The sequence below is a fragment of the Molossus molossus genome, unplaced genomic scaffold (assembly GCF_014108415.1).
Source record: "Molossus molossus isolate mMolMol1 unplaced genomic scaffold, mMolMol1.p scaffold_m16_p_14, whole genome shotgun sequence".
Taxonomy (NCBI): domain Eukaryota; kingdom Metazoa; phylum Chordata; class Mammalia; order Chiroptera; family Molossidae; genus Molossus; species Molossus molossus.
The window spans coordinates 76,963,365-76,978,285 of record NW_023425349.1 but is presented as its reverse complement, the minus strand read 5'-3'; positions in this window follow the sequence as shown (position 1 = coordinate 76,978,285).

Below are 14,921 nucleotides of genomic sequence, written 5' to 3'. Positions count from 1 at the left end.
TCACACGATCTCACTTATATGTGGAATCTAATGAACAAAATAAACTGACAAAATAGATCCAGAGACATGGAAGCAGGGAACAAACTGATGAATCTCAGAGGGAAGAGGTTGGGGGATGGGAAGAGATTAACCAAAGAATTTTTGTGCATAATGCATAACCAATGAACAAAGACAACAGTGTGGCAAAGGCATGGGGTAAGGATGGGGGGACAGAAGTGGGGGGATGTCAATGGGAGAAAAAGGGGGAATATCTATAATACTTTCAACAATCAAAAAAAAAATATGCATCTGAAATAGGGGCCCCACATGGGGAAAAGGAAATTAGAGGATGATGCTATATTTAGAAATTATGTTTTAATTTCTCTCAAGTACATTTTGGCTGCAACATATATGGCGATTTCCTAGGATCTACCCCAGAAGTTCATATAGTTGAAGTTTAAAAGCCATTTCAAAACAGATAAATGGCTGAATGATAAAATGGGTAACAATGGCTGGGCCAGGGAGGGAGAATGTGTGGCAGGGGGCAGTACTCCACCCCCCTTCAGTGTGTATGCAAATATCACCAATCATTCACAGTATTCTGTCCTGTTAAATTTGGATTTGGACACAGTATTTAAAAGTTTCTCAACACAGTGCTCTAAGTTCCCCCTACTAGTATGTGGGAGATACAATTTTAATTTCTCCCACAAGCAATTGAGAAAGCAAAGAGTAGACGCTGGTCCTCACCTTTCAAGAGCAGTACTACACACAACTAAATTATGTGCTTGAGTGTTGTTACCTGATAGTCTAGCTGTAGCCAGTTGAGAGAGATCATAATACTTCTTTGCTCCTGCTGTGAATTCCAACTAACTTCAGATAAATCATTGAATACATTCTCCCAGATCCATAATCCCATGACCTATCTCATGACCCACATGAGATATTTGATCAAATTTTAGATCCTCTGTTTTTCTATGCATAAAATATTATACACATATGAAATATAAAGGCATCAATATATGCACTTTTATGCAATTAAAAATAATTCTCATATACCTTTACCTTTTTCACGGCACATAGTAATAATAGAAACACATTTGTTTGCTCAAGATAATTTAAGTTACTTGTAACAAGTACATTTGGTCATTTACTTCCCTTTAGTTGCTTGCTACTGAGAGATATATCACAATTTGGCAGGCTCCACAGTGTAATATTAGTGATCCAATGAATGGGATGCATTGGAAGCATCCCAGTCACTAGCCCCCCTCTCAAAGCAAGCTCTGAAACCTTTTTTTTTTTGAAAGGCTAAAAATAATACTCTCCCCTTATTCCAGTTATCGACAAAGAACAAACAAAAGCAAATCTTTTCTAAAATCCTGTTGAAAGTCTCAGATCAGGACAGTCAACTGAGCCTATTACCTGGAGATTTGAGATTTCAGTCCAAAAGAAGGAACACTGTCTGTTTTAACAGATCTGACTTAAAAAATGTGTTTTCCTTAGCCACCTCAGAAGCAAGAGGCAACTGCCTAGGGAAGAGACAAAAGGGCGTCAAAACAGAGCTATCCATCAAAATATGACCACAAGGAAAAGACTATTCATATTTAGAAAAATTAAGTAATTGAATTCCATAAAATAAAGACTGGGACAAACATTACACATTCTAACACATAACAGAGTTCAACGGGGAATATCACAAGTGCAAATGTGCTTCCTTTCCAGTCCCAGGGAATGTGCTATTTGTTTGCTTATTTTTTAATTGAATTTATTTTGCGGCAACTCAGTGGTTATCATTTCAGGCTGTTCTTTTCTATATCAGTGTACATGGGTGTGCTACTTCCCAAACCAGTGAAAAGCATGTTCATGGTCTCCAGCAGGGCTCAGGGCTCTGTGACAACCACCCTGAGGTTCCCTGGCCAGGAACGGGGCAAGGTTGGGAGCCACCCCAGGCATGTCTCCTCTGTTAGGTGGGAAGGCACCGGTCTCTGCTCACACGAAATCTGACACTGTCAGGAAGTATAACTCCAAATTCTTGTTCCCGTCATTGCTTTGTATTCTAGGGAAAGAGACAGTAGGTTTGTAGCTAAAAGGTTACCTAGACTCAGGGAAGATGAACTGGGAATGACCATTTCCTTTAAAATCTGTTTGCAGAGGTTTAAAGGGCAGCAAAGTGAGTTAAGTGAGATGATAGGAGTTAGAGTAGATAAAGCCTAGAGAAATTACAGCCAAATTAAAATTCCCTGTTCTTATTTCCCACTTATGTGTCTCATCTTGTATCTCAGTGTTATCGGTGGAATTGGAGTTCTTGTGACACTGGGAGGAAAATAATTTCCCAAGACTCGCAGGGAAAGAGTGATATTTATTCTGGTAGAAATAAACCCCTGGATTTCCAATGTCCCATTTTACTTCTGCCACGCCATGGAAAAAGCCCAAATCTTGTCTTCAGCAGGGTCAGAATAAAAGCCACTGTCCATAGTTTCTGCTCCATATTAAAGCACAGTCCAGTGCAGCATCCTGCTGCTAAAAACACATGGCTATGGAGAGAAAACATGCGAATGCACAGGTGTGTGCGGGTCATGCAGCAAAAGAGAAAAAAAGAGAGAAAACTCTTAGTCTAGGGATTTTAACCAGGAGCTTCTGCAAATCCATTGTTCCCCAGGCTAGACTGACAGGCAAGCACCTCCTTCTCCAAACCACCCTGACTTCTACTGCACATGCTCCTGTCTCTCCCCCTTCTCCTCCAACAATCTAGTACCAGGTGGGAAAGGAAGGGGTGTTAGTCCCCTTGGAAGGACAATGCTGTGTGAAGCTGTGGCTTCCTGGTGAAGCTTCCCAGGTGACCATGCTTACAATGTCTGACTTCCCTGTGCTTTCTTTTCTTCATTAATATAAACTAGCTAATTACATGATAACAATAGGAGTTGCCCTTTTAAAAAAAAAATGTAATGAAATGTTTAATAGTATACTTAGAATCATAATCTTTATTAAGGTTTCAGAATATTCTTTATGTGACCAAAAGGCAAATGTAAAACCCAAATAAATATTTAATAATTTCCAATCAATTCCTGTCTTCCAGGTTCACCTGGGTATGAACTTTTCAGAAGTTAATACATATTCAAAGTAAGTGGAAAATTCTGTTTCACTTTCTCGTTCCTTTAGCCTCCTCATTGTTGTTTTATTATTTATTTCATTGCCCAGTTTCAATCCAAATCTTTTTCTATCAAACTGAAACTTCTAGTTAAAGATAAATGTGCAAAAAAAATTATATGTAAGCTTACCTACGTGAAAATAGAAACATTTTGTTAAAACAATGTTTTATTGATTTTATACAAAGAGGAAGGAAGAGGGAGAGAGAGAGAGAAACATCCATTGGCTGCCTCCTGCATGCCCCCCTCTGGGGATCGATCCCGAAACCTGGGCATGTGCCCTGACCAGGAATCGAACCAGCCACCTCTTGGTGCATGGGACAATGCTCAATGCTCAATCCATTGAGCCACACCGACCGAGCAAGAGAAACATTTCAGAGCAACTGAAGAGTTGGTAAACATAGAAACATAGGTAAATTTCTGTTTGGCATACAAACAAAACCTAGTGGAGTTTTATCACTATATATTCAAAGAAAATTCTTACATGCATTGGAAATATTCAGATTTGCTTCCAGAATAATCAGTATGACCCTATTGGAACTTCTGGTGTTTTCGAATGAGACAACTGTTACAATTCCAGCAGCTTCTGATAGCATTCATTTATAACACTGTCACTCTCGGACCTCGGCGAGTTGCAGTTCAGTGTTTCAATGAACATCTAGTTCTTAGAACTGCATATTCCATGTTCCCACTGGGAGCCCTCACTTTTGTTTTGGTCCTGTGTTCTGGATATGAAATATGACTGCATGTGTCAAGTTCAGGGAAAGACATGGCAAAAACCCAGGTCTTCTTTCATCTGGAAATATTTCCCAAATTCATAAACACTCCTGTAAGCCAAATTCAAGGAGTTCTAATCAATTCCTCTTTAAAGAAAGAAAAAAAGAAAAGAAATCCACTGCTTGTTGAAAGAAAAGTATTAAATCCAGTTGATGTCTTCAGGTTCTCCCTATATCAATGAAAATAAACTGATTTTGCCTTGAACAGAACTCATGATCTCTGCCCTCAGGATGTTTACAACAAAGAGTAAGCAATGACATTCAAATCTACCTGTAATGTAGGCAGGTAAGATAATGTGAATATGACTTTGAACAGCTGAAGCTTTCCCTTGTAACACTGCTGTATGTGTTTCGCTTTGAGTTTGGTTCCAGCACCAATGCTAGTCTTTCTGTTTGGATATCTGGAGGCAGAGCACCAACTGGGTAGAGTGAGTCCCTACGAATCGAAGTGTGCAGAGCCCACTGAGTTAGTGATCATGTTGTAGTGGAGCTGCGCTATGTTGTTTTTCTCATATTTTCATGCATAGTAGTCACAGATCTTATTTAAAATGTCAAACTAGCCCTGGCCAGTTTGGCTCAGAGGTTAGAGCATTGGCCCAAGGACCAATGAATTGCGGGTTTGATTCCAGTCAAGGGCACGCACCTCCATTGCAGTTCAGTGCCTGGCCCTGGTCGAGGTCGTGTGGGAGGCAACCAATCGATGTGTCTTTGTCACATCTCTGATTCCCCCCTCCTCTCCCTCCCACTCTCTCTGAAGATAAATGGAAAATCCTTAGGTGAGGATTAAATAAGTAAATAAATAAATAAAATGTCAAACTAATGTTATTTATAATATAGCAGTAAGTAATTCACATTATATAGTATAGTATGACCACAGTGAGAAATTCATTTTACATACAATCTTAGAGTACATACAAAAATGTGTATAGCCCTGGCCAGTTTGGCTCAGCGGTTAGAGCGTCGGCCTGCGGTCCGGAGAGACCCGGGTTCGGTTCCCGCTAAGGGCATGTACTTCGGTTGCAGTTTGTCCCCGGCCCTGGTTGGTCGTGCGGGTGGCAGCCACTTGATGTGTCCCTTCACGTCGATGTTTCTCTCTCTCTCTCCCTTCCTCTCTCTCCCTCCCACGCTATCTGTACAAAAAATGGAAAAATATCCTCGAGTGAGGATAAAAAATAAAAAATAAAATGTGTATAAATATGAGTATGCAACAAATAAAACTTTCACAAAATAACACTTAACCTACTATATGTGATGTCTTTTGATTTTTAAAAGATTTTTTGTTGTTAATTTTTAGAGAGAGGGGAAGGGAGAGGGAGAGAGAGAGAGAGAAACAATGATGTGAGAGTGAAACATCGATTAGTGGCCTATTGCATGGCCCCTACCAGGAATAAGTCCTGAGACCCATGCACGTGCCCTGACTAGGAATTGAGCCAATGACTTTTTGGTGCATGGGACAATGCCGAACCAATTGAGTCACTGGCCATGGTTTTTTGTATGTACTTTAATTAGAAAAGAACATTTTTAGTTATGATCTACTAATACATTGCAACCCACAGCTTTAAAAACACTAATAGATATCTGGCCAGTGGACCAAAGAATCATTGGTTCAATTCCGGTTAAGGGCACATACCTCAATTGCAGTTCGATTCCCGACCTTGGTTGGGATTGTACGGGAGGCAAATGGTCGATGTGTCTCTCTCACATCGATGTTTTGCTCTCTCTCTCCCTCCTTCCCAATTTATCTAAAAATCAATGGAAAAATATCCTTGGGTGAGGATTTAAAACAAACAAACAAACAAAAAAACTAATAGATATCTAAGGAGTTGTGCTATATTACTAGTGACAAATGTGGCTTTTAAATCTAAGACATGTTAGAAAATGTTATTGTTAAAAATCATATTTCTTTTGCTGCCTGTTGTGGTTTCCTTTGACTCTAAGAATAGTTGGGTATAAGAAGTTAATTTTAACTGAGCTGTTTTCTCTTTTGATTAGCTATATCAGTGGAAACTTTTAAGGAGATTCAAAAATGAGAATTTGAAAATCTCTTAGTTTACTTTTACAAAATTTCTTAGGTTATTTGGTAAGGTGGCTAACACTTAAAAACACCAAGAAGTTAAAAAATGCTATTATATCAATTTCAAGGAATGTTTAGCAAACCATTTGTATTTTGCTGAGTTTTTTTTTTTTTTAATGTTGCTTGAAGTTACAAGATTTTAACTATTTATTTAATGTATGTGGAAAATTCCTACACAGACTATACATAGAATTGCCAATGATAAAAAATTTTCATGTGGTAGGGCCTCAAAAATTATTTTGTAGAAAAGAAAACTGAGACCCAAGGAATATTAAATAATTTGATCCAAAGCTGGTAAGCAGAGAAGTAGATCTGGGATTCAGATTTCCTCCCCCATCGTATGTTGTGTTTTCACTGCAGCAGCCTTTCCCAGTCTTGCCTGATCTTAAGAATTATTTAGGTGCTTATTAAAAATAAAAATTTCCAAAACACTATTGTAGAAGATTGTGAGTCAATGAACCTGGGATGACACCCAGAAGTTTGCCTTTTTAAGAAGCATCCTAGGTGATTCTTACACTTCAGCAAGTTTAGGAATCACTATCTCCAAATATTTTAATGACTAGATTATTTGCTTCTGCTATAATATAGACTATTTGTTGTTGAATGTAAAAATGATAGTTTTAGTTTAAAGTGCAACAAAAATAAGTAAATAAAGTACAACAGATTGCCTACTATTCCATATGTATGTGAAGAAAACTAAAAATCTTCAGTGTTTTGAATAGCTGTTTGTTTTGGCCATTTAGAATTTAGAAAAGATGTGCTAATCATAGAGATTTGAATTTAGCATAACAAAATATACTTCCCAAATGTTAAAAAGATTTTGGTTTAAAGAGCCCTTGGCTCAGTCTTGCTTTCCATAATAACTAACCTGGTCTCAAAGACCACGAGGACAGTCCCTTAACAGTCTTCTCATAATATCCCTTTTGAAACTTTCCCAACATTGCCACTTAAGCCACATGTCCCCTTGGTCCCACTCCGAATTTGCAGTTATCTAGAGCTGCTATACATCTGAAAACTAAACCTCTGCTCTTCCAATCTATGACTGCAAATCCCCATTCTTCCAGGTGCCATCTGTGATTGTCATGCATTGTATTCACTGAGAACTCCAATTTCCCATCTCTCTTTCTTCCCCCGCCTGGTCGCCTCTGCACTATACTCTAGCTGCACGGGCCTCCTTTCAGATCCTTGAACATGTTGAGCTCTTTTCTCTGCTACAGCATTCTTCTGCTAACTTCCTGCAGTTTCCTCTTCAAACTCCAGGTCTAAGTTTCAATTTGCACACCTGAGGCACTTTTCATGACTGCTTCTCCCATTAGTTATCTTCTTGGCATCTTACTGCTGCCCCCCACAGCTCTTTTCAACATGTATTCATTTTGTGTACATATTGTATACATGTATAAAATGTATACATTTCATATACGTATTTGCTTACTTGGATTATAATAGGCTAAAATTCTATGAAGTGAAATACCATGATTATTATTATATTTTTGGCACCTAACAATGTCTGTGTTTTCATAGTTAGTCAGTATGTTCACCTGGACAAACATATTTCACACTAACCTGTTATTTTTCTTATACTCGTCTCAACAAAAGGAACATTTAGAAATAAAATGGGGTATCTCAGGAATTACTTGGTGGAACAAGCCAACATCCGATCTGTTTCAAACAATGATAAATGCAGAGGAAAAAAACATGATCGTGAATACCCTGTTCATCAGTTAGGCAAAGCTACCTTAAAATGTCTCAGGATGTTTAATCTCTGTAATTTACACTGTTTTTTTTTTTTTATTTTTTTAAAAATATTTTTATTGATTTTTTAGAGAGAGAGGAAGGGAGAGGGAGAAAGAGATAGAAACATGGATATGAGAGAGAACCATAGATCAGCTGCATCCTACACACCCCCTACTGGGGACCAAGCCTGCAACCCGGGCATGTGCCCTGACTGGGAATCGAACTGGGGACCTCTTGGTGCATGGGTCGAAGCTCAACCACTGAGCCACACCAGCTGGGCTGTAATTTTATTTTAAAATACTATATTTATTTTAGTTGCTATTCCATTAGCTGTTCAAATAATTTTCACCTATCCCAAACATATTGTGCAGTGACTCAGCAGACATCTGTGACAAGTAAATATACAGTGTATTTTTAGAGTAGCAAATATGTGTGTGTGCATTTATAGTTCAAGCAAAATTAAACCTGATCTGAAAAAATAAATTCTTCAGCCCTAACCACTATTGTGCCATTTCCCTTTTTAGATTAAATGTTTTCATGGTACAAACTTCAGATCACCTTCCACCTTTAAATGCCAGAATTAATGGGAAATTGTTATTTTTTCTGTATACTACTTTGCTAGAGAAGCCTTCTGCAATTAATGTTGACTGCTGTTAAGCCCTATTTATGGCATTAATGAAAAAGTCAGATACCCTTTATATACCCACCTCAAGGGTTCATCTAGGAGATGTTCTATTGATGTGAAAGAGAGTCAAATTGATTTCTGCCATAGATGAGAAAGTAGTAAAAAGGCTTAAACTGCCTGTGGATAATGAAATGGTTTGTTTTATCACAAATATTCACTGCACATGTTTTCACTTATTCTTCTAGTGGCCATCCCCTGTTTTTCATATACTCAGATCTAATATCTCAACTCTTATGTGTCAACAGAAAGAGGGAAGGAAGATGATCTCATAACATTTTAGTTAGAAGAGAGTTGAACATAAAAATAGCCTGCCTGCTTGCCTTCCTTCCTTCCTTCCTTCCTTCCTTCCTTCCTTCCTTCCTTCCTTCCTTCCTTCTTCCCCTCTATTTTCTTCTTTTTTTATATCCTGAAAGGAAGAAAGAAAGAAGGAAAGAAAGAAGGAAAGAAAGAAGGAAAGAAAGAAAGAAAGAAAGAAAGAAAGAAAGAAAGAAAGAAAGAAAGAAAGAAAGAAAAGGAAGGAAGGAAGGAAGGAAGGAAGGAAGGAAGGAAGGAAGGAAGGAAGGAAGGAAGGAAGGAAGAGAGAAAGAAAGAGAGAGGAAGAAAGAAAGAAGAGGAAGAAAGAAAGAAGAGGAAGAAAGCAAGCATGATTTGTATGTTAAGGGTTATTTGGATAAAGAAAAAGTTTACTTTTCAGACGAGTTGGATTTTTTGAAATAATTCATCAGGATCTTAAAGACTGCATTTGTAAAAATGAAGATATGTGAGGCTAAGAACTTTCTAGCACAGAGCTGTATATACATTTTTTCTTCTTCCCTTTAAAGTATCAGGGATTTCCAAACTATCAAGATTTGCTAAATCTTGCCATGCATGGTCTTCAAAAACAACCTATTTCATTTATTTCCAAAATACTTTCCACTTTAGTAGGTTTCAATGAAATGAAAGTATTTACCATAATGGATGAATTTCATCAGAAAGCTGCCTTAAGAGTGTCCTAAATAAATAGAGTAAAAGCATTGCAAAACTATAGTAAAAAAGAAATAACCCTCTTTTAAAATAAATGTGCTTCATTTTAAACTCCAGCCTTATTCTGAAACTTGGACAGTATCCAGGTATTGTATTAAGAGTGTGTGAGTGCTGTAGAGAAGTGAGAGACAAAAGATGGAATCTGGAGGAGGTCAGCTGGTTTGGACCCAGCTGGACTAGGTCTAGTTATAAGCAAGAACACCATGGCCAGGGGAGTTTACAATGAAATGACACACAGTGGGAGTCAGGGTGGAACCAACATTGATAAAAGGTGCCTGGGGCAAGACAGACTGGGAGAACCAGAAAGTAATGACTTAATTTCAAACATGAGATCACAAGAGGAAGCAAAAGCCAACTCAAGCCAGAACATGTACGTGAGCCTAACTCAGAGATCTATATTTTCCTGAACCATGATGCCAGGGAGGAGACAAAAATTCAGGCAGCAAGTCATGTGGCATTTTATTTGGATTCAAATGTAAGTAGTCATCATAATCAATAAATAAAATTAGTCATTCTCATCAGTTCATATGCATAGACACTCCATATACAGCTATAAAAATGAATGAGGAAGTTCTCTATTTAGTGATATGGAATAATTTTCAAATGTATTTTTTATTTATTTATCTTTGTTGTTGAAATTATTACAGATGTCCCCCCCTCTTTCCCCCATTGATGCCCTCCTTCACACTGCCACCCCTCTCCTGCCTTCCCCACACTGTTGTCTGTGTCCATTGGTTATTCATATATGCATATAAATTCTTTGGTTTTTCTCTTTCTGCACCATCCCCCTTCCCTCTGATGTTTGTCAGTCTAACAACTAATTTGTACATCTTAATCCCTTCACATTTTTTGCCCCATTCCTACAGTGCTCCTCCCATCTGGCAACCATCAAAAAGTTCTCTATAAGTCTGTTTCTGTTCTGCTTGTTCATTTGGTTTGTGGATTTAATTGTTGATAAGTATTTATTGCCATTTATTGTTCATATTTTTTATCTTTTTCATCAAGAAAACCCTTCAGCGTTTCATATAACACTAGTTTGGTGGTGATGAACTCCTTTATCTTTTTTTTGTCTTGGAAGCTCTTTATTTGTCCATCAATTCTAAATGATAGCTTTGCAGGACAGAGTAATCTTGATTGTAGATCCTTGCTTTTCATCACTTTGAATATTTCTTGCCACTCTTTTCTGGCCTGCAAAGTTTCTTTTGAGAAATCAGCTGAAAGTCTTATGGGAGCTCTGTTATAGGTAACTAAGTGCTTTTCTTTTGCTGCTTTTAAGATTCTCTTTGTCTTTAACGTTTTGTGTTTTCTAAAAAACAGATTAGCTTAGGGCTCACTCAATGCTTTATTTTAACCTAATCATATTTTATTTTTATTTATTTATTCTTCACCCAAGGACATTTATGCATTCATCTTCAGATAGAGTGAGAGGGAGGGAGGGGGGAAGAGAGAGGGAGAAACATCGATGCCACCCACATGACTCCAACCAGGGTGGGAACAAACTGCAACTGAGGTACGTGCCCTTAGCAGAAACCAAACCTGAAACCCTCTGGTCTGCAGGCCAACTTGTGGGAGACATTTTGCATGGCATCCATTTTGTTAAAATCTGCTCTGCCATCACCTTCCCCAAGGCAGGATGTCTCTGCCTTCTGCATTTCTTTATCTCTACATTTCTTTAAGTAAAATCTGCTCTGCATCTCCTGCCCCAAGGCAGGATATCTCTGCTTTATCTCTGCATTTTGAACCATTTACTCAGTCTTTTGTTCCACCCGTGCTTGGGGTGGTTACTCAATAACTATCGCTTGATAACAAATGATCTTGTTTTTCCTGCCCTATATATTGTGTAAATTTCCCCAGAATAAACGAGACTTAATCAGACTCCTGTCTTGTCTCCATTTCTCGTGTCTCTTGTCCCTCCTCATCCTCACTCCCCCTCTAGAGTCCTCGTTGCTCGACCTGCGGGACGGGTCACCAACTCTCTAATTGCTGAGCCAAACTGGCCAGGGCTAACCTTTTGCATTTTAATTATGATGTGTCTTGGTGTGAGCCTCTTTGGATTCATCTTGTTTGAGATTCTCTGTGCTTCCTGGACTTGTATGACTGTTTCCTTCACCAAGTTAGGGAAATTTTCTGTTATTATTTCTTCAAACAGGTTTTCAATTTCTCTCTCTCTCTCTCTCTCTCTCTCTCTCTCTCTCTCTCTCCTCCTTTTGGCACCCACATGATGCGAACATTGGTACACTTGCAATTGTCCCAGAAGTTCCTCATTTTGGGGGGATTATTTTTTGTTTTTGCTGTTCTGATTGGGTGTTTTTGCTTTCTTATATTCTAAATTGATGGTTTGATTCTCGGCCTCACCTACTCTATTGTTGATACCCTGTAAATTATTCTTTATTTCAGTAAGTGCATCCTTCATTTCTGACTGGTTCTTTATTATGCTCTTGAGGTCCTCACTAAGTTCCTTGAGCATCTATATAACCAGTGTTTTGACCTCTGCATCTGTTAGATTGCTTATTTCCACTTCATTTAGTTCTTTTCCTGGAGTTTTTTTTCTTTCACTTGGGACATGTTTCTTTGTCCCCTCATTTTGGCTGCCTCCCTGGGTTTATTTCTATGTATTAGGTAGAGTTGCTACATCTCTTAGGCTTGGCAGGGTGGCCTATTTTAGTAGCTGTCCTGTAGGGTTCAGTGGCACAGCCTCCCTGATCACACCAGCTGGGCACTGCAGGTGCATCCCCCATATGTACTGTACACTCTTCTGTTGTGTTTGAGTCTTGATTGCTGTTGGCACATCAATGGGAGGAATTCACTGAGGATGATCTGCAAGAACTGGCTGTGACCACTGACTACCAGCCTCCAACCACCTTGGAGGATCAGCTGTACAGGGCTCTCCACACAGAGCAAGACTTACTTTAGCAGGGCTCTGGTGCTCACTGAGTCTACCTCTTGAATGTGTTACTTGTGGAGGTGGTTGGATGGTGGTGCTTTGACATGGTCTGAAGCTGTCCACTGGGTGTGCTGGCTCTGAGGCCTCTTGGGAGGCACAGGCCAAGGTCAGCCACTGCCTGTGTCCTACCCAGGGCCACCAGGCATAAGTTACAAAGCTATATGCTGATGGCTGATTCTTGTGCTGGGCTTAGAGGTGCCCAGAAGAGGCCAAGCTATGAACCAAGGCTGTCTGTGCTAGTGCCAGGCCTGGGGCCACTTCATGAGCGGTATGGGGTTCACAGAGGCCAGATGTTGCTTGTTTGAAAGAATTTAGGAAAGTCTGAAGCAGGAGCCAAGACAGGCCTATTCTATGGTAAAGCCACTGGAAACAACTTGGGTGGGCCCAAAAGTTGGCTGGGGTAGGGCCTTAGGGGATCACAAGGGCAGGGCAAACAGTGTGAACCAGGTTGCTGGAGTCTCAGATATGGCACCTGTCTGCCTGCTCTGTGGGGGAAGGGCTCACCAAAGGAGCAATGGCCCCTGCTAGCACATCTGTCTATCTGAGAGAAAGCTTCCCTACAGGTCTTGCCCTGATGCCAAACAACTCAGTTCTTCCTTGTGTCTCTGGTGCCTTTCAAGCTGCCTTCCCCACACTGGAGGCTGGAGGGAGCAGGTGCACGTAAGTCCGTGCGTAGGCCCTTTAAGAAGAACTTCCTGGGACTCCCATAGTGTCAGCCTCCCTCAGCCTCATTTCCTAATGGTTTTACAGCCAGAAGTCATGGGACTTCCCTTCCTGGCACTACAACCCTGAGCTGGATGCCTGGTGTGGGACAGGAACCCCTCACTCCTCATGGAGGACCTTCCCAGCCGAGGTGTCCTCCTGATTTTTATCCACTACACATGGGTGTGGGACCAGTCCATCTGCACCTCCACTCCTCCTACCAGTCTCAATGTGGTTTCTTCTTTAGTTTCATTGTTGTAGGACTTTCATTCAGCTAGATTTCTGTGGTTTTGAAGGATGGTTGTTCGGTAGTTTAGTTGTAATTTTGACGTGGTTGCAGGAGGAGGTGAGTACCACGTTTACCTACCCCGCCATCTTGACTGGAAGTTTTCAGGATGTATTTTTAACTGTAAAAAGTAAAGAGCAGAAGAATGTAGTATGTAGCCTTCATAAAGAAAGAAAGGTAAATATGAAAATATCAATATATCTGCTAATTTTTTCAAAAAGTAATTCAAGTTATAAAATTTAGAAAAAAATGAGGTGGGTTACCTACACCGGTGGTGGGAACAGAGTGGGCAGAACAGGGGAATGTGAGTGGAGTGAAAGAGGAGAAGGGGAGGAGGAAAGTTCTCTGATATACCTTTATGTATAGTTCTTCGTCTTAGAATTGGGGCACTTCATAAACAGAATCAATACATAAATTCCAACTGGATATGCAGGAAGAGTAAAAAACAAAATACAAAAATAACAAATGAACCTATTACAAATGAGCAATATAGCACCCCACTGAAAGGGTCAGAGAAACTTCATAAAAAATATTTTGACCATATACTCTAAGGTTAAAGAAGAAAAAGAACTGTACACAACTCGTACACTTCAGTTAGTAAATTTGATTTTCCCTGGGGTATGGATTAGCAATTCCAAAACTGTCTCTGTAAATGTATCCTTTAGAAATATATGGTGGGTGAGGAGATCTAGGTTTCCTACTATCTAAGGAAGGAGTTACAGAGAAGCAAAGGAGAAGGCCAGAGTGAACTCTGCGATGTGGGATTGGAATTGAAAGTATCAGTTGGGCCCTGGCCGGTTTGGCTCAGCGGTTAGAGCAGCGGCCTGCGGTCCTGAGAGACCCGGGTTCGGTTCCCGCTAAGGGCGCGTACGTCGGTTGCAGTTTGTCCCCGGCCCTGGTCGGTTGTGCGGGTGGCAGCCACTCGATGTGTTCCTTTCGCATCGATGTTTCTCTCTCTCTCTCTGTTCCTCTCTCCCCCTCCCACCTTACCTGAACAAAATGGAAAAATGTCCTCGGGTGAGGAAAAACAACAAAAAAAAAAACAAAGAAGGTATCAGTTGGAATTCATAAATTATAATGTGAATAGAAAAAAAAAGGATGTATTTATATGTGGCTTATTATACATACAAGTATTTTCTAGCTATATTTACTAAGAAAGCATAACAGAAATGAGAACACTGTATACCTACTGAGATCTTGGTTTCTGTAAACAATTTCTGAAAAGAAACAAAAGCACTTGAAAAAATGGTAGATTTTAGGCTGGGACATTGCTGGGGATGTACAGGATGAGTCTGGAATGTTGTAGAGTGCTGGAAATTAAGGAAATGTTAAAATAAGAAAAGGATGGGGGTTTCACAAGCCAACATAAAGCTCCCAACAGTCAAAGCTGGGATAATTTGAGGAAAAAACTAAACAATGATAAGCAAGGGAGCTCATAAATATCATCAGTCTATATTGATATAAATAAATAATTGAATGCATAAACAAATAAATGGGGTAAAAGTGACATCTTTTCCTTACAGTAGAATTATAATTAATGTAGGAGGAATGATAAAAATTTGCCCCTTGGTAAAT